Raw genomic sequence first — 6,762 nt, forward strand, 5'->3', positions numbered from 1 at the left:
TCTGTGTGAAGTTATTCTTTATATATATATATATATAGAAAGAGTTAATTTTATAACCGGTCAATCTGTTTTTCTGCAAATAGTAGCCTTCCAATGGGTGAGTTCCACGTAGCTCCTCACTTTATTTATCATGTATCCCCACTAAATGAGATCAGACATGCTGTCTCTCTCCATTCTCTCCCACGGAACCCAAACGTCAAACCCCTCCCTTTTCGCCACTTTGTCTTTTCCCCCCCTCTTCGCCATGACTGACGACGGCCACCTTTTCCACCACTCTCTCCTCCCTCTTTGTTGATTCTCGCATGAAAATCCCCCTTTCCAGAAACCTCTTCATTGCCAGAGATTTTTTTGAGATTTATGAGGTATAAAAGTCTTCAATTCAGGATTTTTTTACAGAGAAAATTACCTAAATGCAATCTGATAGTGGCACAGAGAGAGAAGAGTTGAGAAAGATAGAGATGAAAGCCATGGAAATGATTATTACTGGAGAATTATCAACTCTGATTCAAAAGATAAAATTTCAAAATTGGAATTATTTTTCCAAAAAAAAATCCAAAGTTAGAAGCTGCTATGTAGGAAGCTGCTGTGTTGAATGGTTGTAATCAAGGAATGCAATGGTTGAAATGAAGCTACGGTGATGAATTAAAAAGGAAGCACGACAAGTGTTTGAAGAAAAGCTCAAGTGAGCCACCAGGTTAATTATTCCCGTAACAAACTTCCTACAACCATGATAAACTTTCACAAGCTGGATTTGGGTATCTGCAAAATAACGGGTTCTTGATCATCTAGGCAATCAAGCTGGGTAATTGCATGGGCTTAAACTTAAAGTGTGGCATGAGTTAGAAAGTACTTTGAAATACTACCCACCGCCCCCAAATCGTTTCGCATATATAAATGATATATGTAGTTATATAATATGCAAACATCATGTATTTAAAAAAAATGAATAAATTTAAAATTTATATAAAAATTAATTAATTTTTAAATAATAAATAACATTTTTTTAAAAAATATGCCGTACTTGCACAACCTTTAACTGTTCAAGCATTACTGATCATAAAAAAATACAAGTTTAGAAAGTACCACAATCAAGACATTTTTTTTTTTGAAAAACAAATCAATTACAATCGTTAATATCTTTCCAGTACACTTTCGTGACTGATATGGTCTAGTCCAGACAGTAAATTTCTAAAAATCTAAATCTTTAGAGAAAATACCACCACTATTCACGACAGAGATTATAAAGATCCATACCCCGACAAACAAGATATTTCTGATCACATGAAATTTTGTAATTGGTCTACAGTAATATTTTTATTTTGAATGTCACGCAGGAAACTGCAGGACATTAATTTGATGTTAAGAGAACGTCCTAGTCGTTAATTAGATTAGTTTGTTAAGCTATTTTAGCCGCTCGTTGTGCCCAAGCTGGTGGCCGCCCACGTGTACGTAAGAATTAACAATAATTCGTTCCAACGCTTTTAAATGGATTTTGACAAATTTCGTTTAGAAAAGCTTATAGTCCTTTTGACACGAAAATTTAGTCCTAAAAGTTAAATTTTGTTGGAGGGGCTCTGTCCAAACAGTTTATGTTTCCAGTTTTATATTCAGGGGCGGCTCAAACATTTCTTTGATCTTTCACTCTTAAGAAGAGAAAAAGTACACAAAGAAAGAAGACCAAATTAAAGTCACAAACAGTTTTATATGTACGTACTCCTTCAACTTCTCCGGCTTCAAGCATTTCAACCACTTTGTTCATTGGTGGACGATCACTCGGCTTCCACAACGCAACTATATATCATCATTTTCTTACATATTTGCTTTTCATCCTTGTGACATCTTCTATTTCTATGACTTTTCCATCATGAAATTGGTCATAAATCCAATTAGGAAAGTAAATTTGACTTAAATGTTCTGAAAATGCATTCGCATTCTTTCTTTTGCTTACCATTTCTATCAATAACATTCCAAAGCTATAAACAATTTCATAGCTTTATATAACAACTCAGGAGTCATACATCTTAACTTTTCTCTTGCAGCAGCAGTCAAAGAAACAATACTATCTTGTACCAGATACACGCCTAGCTACCTTTTGTTCAGAAATTGGATAAGAATCACGCGATCACATGATGTCCTCCCTCGTATAGACCAATCCGGCCATGTTTGGCAAATATGAAACTAAATTTGTAAAGTTTTTCATAATTTTATTCTTAAACGTCATTTAAACACATAAAATACTTTTAATTTGAAATTTTTAACTAATTATTACCTAATTAATCTTCATTACTCAAATACTAAAATTAATACAAATTTTATAAATTTTAAAATAAAAATAATATTAAAAAACTATATATAAACAACTTTTTAACTTTATTTATTTATTTTTACAAATTTCAATTCAATATTTATTTTAAAAAATATTTTATTCATTTTTATCTATGACATCTTTTTTAAAAATCTAATTAAACATATTTTATATAAAATATTTTTCTACCATTTATAAAAGATATCCAAACATATCTCAGAGATTGTTGAGGATCTGTACTTTTTTTTTTTTTTTTTTTTAAATGACTTTTTGGCATGGCCAGACATCCCAGAAATGTTTATTGTGCACAAAGATGATGTTGATTGTGAGAGATGTATGGTTAGCAACGAAGGAGCGAAGAAGAAAAGTCGCACTTTCCTCCCACTTTCTTGAGCCCGTACCTTTCATGAAATTTAAGATTAATTTAGATTTAGTGATAAGATGTGATGAGATGAAATAAGATAATTTTTATAAAAAATAATCCCTCTGAATGAAGGACTTAAATCCAAAAAGATCAAGCTATAAAGACCCTAGGCCTCTTAGACGTAAACCCAAAGCGGGCTTGAAGTCCAGACTGAGAGACCGTGTACCGAGCTCACGACCATAAGCCTATTTAAAAAGGTTTTGGCACCAAGCTCGACTATGCCAAGGATCTTACCTCGTGACTTGGTGACCTACCGAGCCCTATCATAAGATACAGAGCAGACTACCGCCGATGGATGTAGGCAACTGGACATGTTCGATAATGGGCACGTCAGGCCTCCCTCCATTCAATATTTCACAAAATTAAAGTTTATACTTGCTCGCACCCACCCCTCCCTCCCTTCGACGGAAACACAACCCCTTTACGCGTGCATCAAGGAATTCTTCTCAGGAGTGTCAACCACGCGTCATGGACAACCCCTCTACGCGGTCGGATTCACTTTGAAGGAAGTTATTTGAATTTCACTTGCATCTGAGTTTCATTTGGGTGTCATTTCCAGGAAATACTATGAAAGCTTTGAATTTGATTGAAAATGAAAGCAATGAAGGAGCGAAGAAGAAAAGTCACACTTTCCTCCCCCTTTCTTGAGCCTGTACCCTTCATGAAAATTAGGGTTAGTTTAGATTTAGAGATGAGATGAGATGATTTTTATGAAAAAGAATCCATCTTAATGAAGGGCTTAGATCCAAAGAGATCAAGCTACAGAGACCCTAGGCCTCTCAGGCGTAAACCCAAAGCGGGCTTGAAGTCCAGACCGAGAGACCGTGTATCAAGCCCACGACCATAAGCCTATCTAGAAAGGTTTTGGCACCGAGCTCGGCTATGCCAAGGATCTTACCTCGTGACTTGGTGACCTACCGAGCTCTGCCATAAGGTATAGAGCATACTATCGTCGATGGATGTAGGCAACTGGACATGTCCAATAGAGGGCACATTAGGCCCAAGAAACATCGCATTCAATGCGTGTCAATTAACCCAGCACGCAAAGACGTGCTGCCGATGGTACGTAGAACTGCTCGACCATGTCCTAACACCTTGCCACAACAAGAGGGTGGTAGTTGGTCTAACCGAGCATGACCTGACATCCCACAATCTCCCTCAGCTATCTGGGTCGCGTCCTGACACACTGTTTATGATAGGAGGGAGTGGTAGCAGGTTTGATCAAGTACGACCTTTTTTGTTCATAAATTGAATGACAATCACAGGATCACATTCTTTCAACCTAGTTTACACGCTTTCCCTCGTATAGACTTATCACTTATGTTTGCCGTTATGAAAATTCTCAAAATTCTTGAAATTTTTAAAAAAAAATTATAACTTTATTATCAAATATTAGTCGAACATAAAATAAATTTTAATTTTAAAATTTTAATTTTTTTATCTAATTAATCATTACTCAAATACCAAAACCAATACAACTAATTTTATAAATTTTAAAACAAAAATAATATTAAAAAAATAATATTTAAACAATTTTTTAATTTAACTTTTTCATTTTTACAAATACCAATACAATACTTATTTTTAAAAATACTCTCGTTCAATTTTTTCTTCCTAACTTTTCAAAATTCAATAGAAATATATTCTCTCAAATTATTTGATTATTATTCATAAAATTTTAAAATATTTACCAATTCAAAAACGAATCTTTGAAGATCGTGGAGTACTTTTTAGAGACTTTCTCTTGACTTTTTGACATGGCGATTAGAAATGTTAGCACATGCACAGAGATGATGCCGATTGTTGAAGACTGACATTGTGAGAGGAAAAATGGTAGAATGACCCTTATGAAATTGGTACCGGTTTATAGGCCAACTTGTATCCTACGAAATTATATAGACTCGACCCTTATGAAATTGCGGCCAATTACCTTGTCAGGCTGATTCACGATTCACATGAAGGAAAGAAATTAGCTGTTAATGCACTGTTTTATACACGCCTACTTAATTATTTGTTCAGAAATTGGACGCGAAATGCACGATCACATCCTTTCAACCCAGATTACACGCACCCGTATAGATTAGGTTAGATTTGGATAATGAGATAATTTTAAATATTTTTTAAATAGTAGTTAAAAATAATAAAATAAAAAATATTAAAATAATAAAAAATAATAATAATAAAGAAATAATAATTAATAATAGTAGAGGCTAGGACACTTCAGGGTTAGAGTACAACGAATGGGATATTCATTCAAACTTTTTCTTCCTAACTTTTCAAAATTCAATAAAAATATATTCACTCAAAATATTTCATTATATTATTTATAAAATTTTGAAATATTCACGTATTCAAATATGTCTTTGAAGATTGTGGAGCAGTACATTCGAGAGATTTCTCTTAGGGTGAGTTTGATTATCAAACTCATCTCAATTCATCTCAACTAATCATTACAATTTTTTTAAATTTCAATACAAAATATAATAAATAATTTAATTTTTTTAAATTTTAAAATAATAATAATATTAAAAAATAATATTTTAACAATATTTTATCATCTCAACTCAACTCAACTCAATTCACTTCTACGTCCAAACATTTTTTGGCATGGCGAAGCATCCAAGAAAAGTTTGCACATGCACAGAGCATCATGTCGATTGTTGAAGACTGACACTGTGAGAGGAAAAATGGTAGAATGACCGACACTTAGGTCCTCATAATTTTTTTATTTAATGATTAAACAAGGCCGCGTTGAAGAGAAGTTCACAAGAAATGGATGCATGGTTTGACGGAGTCAATTCAATCGTAAGTACTGTTAGAGACGAGGTGAAATGACTATTGGTACATCTCTCACAAATTAGCTGTTAATGCACCGTTCTATTAATTATTTGTTCAGAAATTGGATGCGAAATGCACGATCACATTCTTTCAACCCAGATTACACGCCTCCATATGTACTAAGATTATAGGTTGCGTGTGAATGTTAAAATGAGTTGAGTTGAGATAATAAAATATTATTAAAATATTATTTATTTTTATTATTATTATTTTAAAATTTGAAAAAATTGAATTCTTTATTATATTTTGTGTTGAGATTTAAAAAAGTTGTAATGATGAGTTGAGATGAGTTGAGAGGAATTGTGATTCCAAACAAAGCCGGATTAGTGAAGTAATCTCAAATATTATATGAATAATAATAAAAAAATTATAAAAAAATATTAAATAATTATGAATAATAATAAATAATAGCAAAAAAATAAATATAAATAATAATAAAATAATAAATAATAATAGACTAAACTAGTCCTAAGGTTCGGTTTGGATATACAATCATTTTATTTCATTTCATATCATATCATTTAATCATTATAACCTTTTAAAATTTTTATATAAATATAATAAATAATTTAATTTTTTAAAATTTTAAAATAAATATAACATTAAAAAATTATTTTTTAATTATATTTTATTTAATTTTTAACAAAATATTTTATTTAAAAAAATATTTCATTTAATTTTATTTAAATTATATATCTAAACGAGACCTTTGTATGGTCAGGCACAGATCATGTTTGAGAGTCTTTCTTTTGACTTTTTGGTTGGGGTGGGCTTCGACTCCGACGGAGTCGGAGTTGTCATTTCCGACCTCTGACTCCGATAAAAGTCGGAGCCGAATTTTCCCTCCGACTCCTACTCTGAACGTAGTCGGAATCCGATTCCGATCGGAGGTCGGAGCTCCGAACTCCGATCGGAACTCCGACTGAAGTTCGGAGGGAGTTCCGAACGGAGGTCGGAGCTCCGACTCCGAAAAAATTTTCCGAACTCAATTTCTGAAATTATTATTATTTAAATTTTGTTGTTCAATTTCGTTTCAGATAGTGAGCAATATATATATTTTTTTTAAAAGTGAACCATCTACAAATATTTGGTTTATTCAAGAGTTTTCAATAATTTAAATATTCGTTCTGATTTTGTTACTGAATTTTGATTATATCTTTAATTTGTTTTATGTCCGCCTGAAATTTAGTATTAA

The sequence above is a fragment of the Juglans regia genome, unplaced genomic scaffold (genome assembly GCF_001411555.2).
Source record: "Juglans regia cultivar Chandler unplaced genomic scaffold, Walnut 2.0 Scaffold_120, whole genome shotgun sequence".
Lineage (NCBI taxonomy): Eukaryota > Viridiplantae > Streptophyta > Magnoliopsida > Fagales > Juglandaceae > Juglans > Juglans regia.